General features: G+C 46.8%; 1 protein-coding gene across 1 annotated transcript in view; it reads right to left on the reverse strand.

Moving 5' to 3' along the window:
• LOC101951859 (zinc finger protein 501-like) overlaps positions 1-3455 on the reverse strand; it is a 425990-nt gene that overhangs the window by 293043 nt on the left and 129492 nt on the right. The gene's annotated exons all lie outside the window — the stretch shown is intronic.

Raw genomic sequence — 3455 nt, forward strand, 5'->3', positions numbered from 1 at the left:
ACCCTAGAGGGTAGTTCTTGGGCCCCCATAACCTGTAAGACCTTGGCCCATAATTGTATGGCCCCATCTTTCAGGTCCCCAGAAACCTCTGAAAACAACTGTTAAAAATAGGAAATTCTACAACATTTTAGCAACTAAATGTTAGTTTAAGTCCAAATCAGCTTAACCTTGCATAACAACTGTGGTACTCCTACAAAATTTTATTTGTTGTGTGTGCTTAAGAAGGTCCTGACCTCAGTGACTTTTATTGTTTGATGGCTATTGCAGCATCAAACTTGGGCCTCATCTTGTTTGTCAATGTACCCAATTTTTGTAATGGTAATGGTTTTGTTGTATTTCCAATTATTATAATTATAATTGCTTGCATTTGTGTTTATGTTATATCTGGTGTTTAGTCAATTGTAATAGTTTTCGTTATATTCACCTGGTTATAATTGTTTGGCTTGTTTGCAACAAATACAAAAGATTTATATGGTGACCACTCAAGAATTGTTCTTGAGAGGTCAAAAGGGGGACAATGTAGATAAATCTCTGATAATTTTCATATGACTTTACATTGTGCCTCTTCATATAACCTTGTGGTGGGTCTACCCACGTGTGACCTCTGTTTTCATGGGACTTTGTATCAAAGCCTCATTTAGAAACTGTGCATTGCCCTTGGTATAATATTATAGCCCCAAAGAATAGAATAAGATAGAAGAAAAATTTCTTTTTGCTAGCAGTAGAACAAGAGCTCTTCCCCCCACCCCACTCTTAATCAATTGCCCTGTTGAATAAATGAGGTATGAATGAGCAAGGCATGGAAGGCAGCACCTCCAGACAGCCTCAACTGTTGGAGAGGGGCTGGGAGCCAGACCCAAGGATAATAAAACGTGTCAAGTGGGCTCATTAAAGACAAGCAGACATACCCAGGGCCTCAGGGGTTAGAAGCAAGCACCTTCTTTTGGAAACACCCTCTTTGTAGCATTGGGACAACACTCAAAAGAAAGCAGCACAAAGGACCAATGGACACAGACACAGAGTTTGAATCTGGTCTAGATTTGCATAAGAGGAAAGCTGCTATAAAAGTGAGGTGCCTTGCAGAGGACCCCGGGTCTCGTCTTGTCAACATGGGAGCATCGATCCGGATCGGCAGAAGCCCGGCTCCACCCCCTCCCCCATCTAACTCACCTGGCCAGTGAAGTTAAGGGGAGCAACTAATTGGTAACAACAAGACGGAATGGGTTTGTGTGTGTGTGTGAGCGTAAGTGTAATATATTATATGCATATAATACAGTGTTAATGAATACATGTATTACTAATAAATGTGGCGTTCTGCCTTATTCCCCCTGAAAAGATCCTGTGCAGTACTTTAAGTACAACAGAATCTATGAATCTATGTTAAGTCATTGAAGAGAAAAGGGTGAAAATCTGTAGAATTTTGGATCCATTTTCACTAAGTAGAGCGGAAAGTGAAAAAATGTGAAGTATTTTATATCAATAGTCAATAGTAGGTAAAGAGGTAAAATGAGAGTGTTATTTGACAAATTGAAAGAAAATGGGAAACATCTGCAAAACTTTTCTAAATATATTCAAAATTGAGAAAAGGTCAAAATCTGAAGATATTTTATGTTAATATTTATTATTAGTGAGACATGGAAAAAATCTCAGGGAATATTAAATTAGAAATAGATAACTAGAGAGAAAGGAAGGCAATTTTTTAGGATATTCTCTTAAAGAAGAGATCTGTGTGTAGCTCAGAAATGGATCTCTCTCACCAACTGAAGTGGGTCTAATAAAATATATTACCTCACCCACCTTATCTTTCTAAATGCAAAGCAATGCACATTGGAGAGAAAAACTAGAGCTACTTTAAAACATTACTGGGTGGTAAATTAACTATCACCTTTAGCCCATATAGCTAGCTTTAGCATTTCTTTTATGCAGCAGTAATGCAAGGAACCCACAGGCCTGTCTCCTGTAGGACACTGGCATTAGCAGTTAGCATAAGGCTCGAGGTCTATGAACTCTGGCACAGATAACTGGCCTAAGGGTCACCCCTAAGGTTTGGGGAACTGGAAATAGAGTGTCTAAGGGGGAATTTCATCCGTAAAGACACCAGCCGACCAGAGGAACATGAGCTAACACTGGCCTTCGGATAGAACATCCACAGATGTCTGACCACAGGAATGCCATGGCAACGAATTGACACATATGACCCCAAGATGAGATCATTACTACACCAACCTATAGGAGAAGCAACAGAGAGTCCTGTGGCACCTTTAAGACTAACAGATGTATTGGAGCATAAGCTTCCATGGGTGAATGCCCACTTTGTTGGATGCTCCAATACATCTGTTAGTCTTAAAGGTGCCACAGGATTCTCTATTGCTTTTTACAGATCCAGACTAACACGGCTACCCCTCTGATACTATAGGAGAAGGACACCCCAACATTAGTAGGGAGAGGAAATACAAATAGGGAAGAGGGGAGAAACCCCCAGTGAACATGCATTGCACCTAGCGGCATCAGCAGAACAGATTATCGGCTACACAACCCAAGAAAGGGATCTGCATGTTGCTGTAGACAGATAAGTGAAAAGCTCCACTCAATGCACAGCTGGCAGCAGAAAAGCTAATAACATGTTAGGATTCATAAGGACTGGGATGGAGAATAACACCGAACATTTGTATATAAAGCGAGGGGGCACCTCCAATACCCCGGGACCACCCCGGCTACTACAGCCCTGCACACGGGATAGTTTAGATCTGTCTTTGAGAACTGGAGAAGAAACAGGTCTAAAAAGAACCATTTGCTAATGAGAGAAACGTGCTCGGCCCTGAGGAGAGTTGATCTCGAGGCAGTGAGGGGAGTGGGACAGTTTGTCGGGATAGTAGATGGAAGTTCAATAAACAGACAGTGATAACCCCTCACATGGCAGCCGGGCACTCGGGGGGTCACGGGGCAGGGCGGGGGCCAGTCGGACGCGGGGGGGGGCAGGTCACGGGGGCGCTCGGACGCGGGAGGGAGGTCGAGGGGGGGGCCGTTGTTAGCGGCGCTGCCCGACCCAGAGACTCCGAGGCCGAGGCCCCCCGCAGCGCAGCTCTTGGCCGAGGGGCGGGGCTGCCAGGGACCAGGCTCCGCCCCGGGACACGAGGGTTCACCTGAGAAGCGGGAAGGCGCCGGGGGGGGGCCGTTGCTGGGGGGGCGGGTCTGAGAGGCGCCGGCGGGGGGAGGGGCGCGGAGCTGGGGGGGGTCTCTGCGGGGGGAGGGGATGAGCGGGGGGCGGGGTCAGGCTGATCCCGGGGCCCGCCCTTACCTGGGCTGCAGAGGGCGGAAGCGCCGCGGGGCAGGCTGGGAGATGTAGTTCCTGACTCTCCCAGGAGCGGATCGCGAGGGGCGGGAGGTCCCGCATGCGCAGAGGCAGCGCTCGCAGAGCACCTGGCACGTGCCCCCACCAGGCGTTGGGCTCCGGC

Source organism: Chrysemys picta, chromosome 16, assembly GCF_011386835.1.
Source record: "Chrysemys picta bellii isolate R12L10 chromosome 16, ASM1138683v2, whole genome shotgun sequence".
NCBI lineage: Eukaryota > Metazoa > Chordata > Testudines > Emydidae > Chrysemys > Chrysemys picta.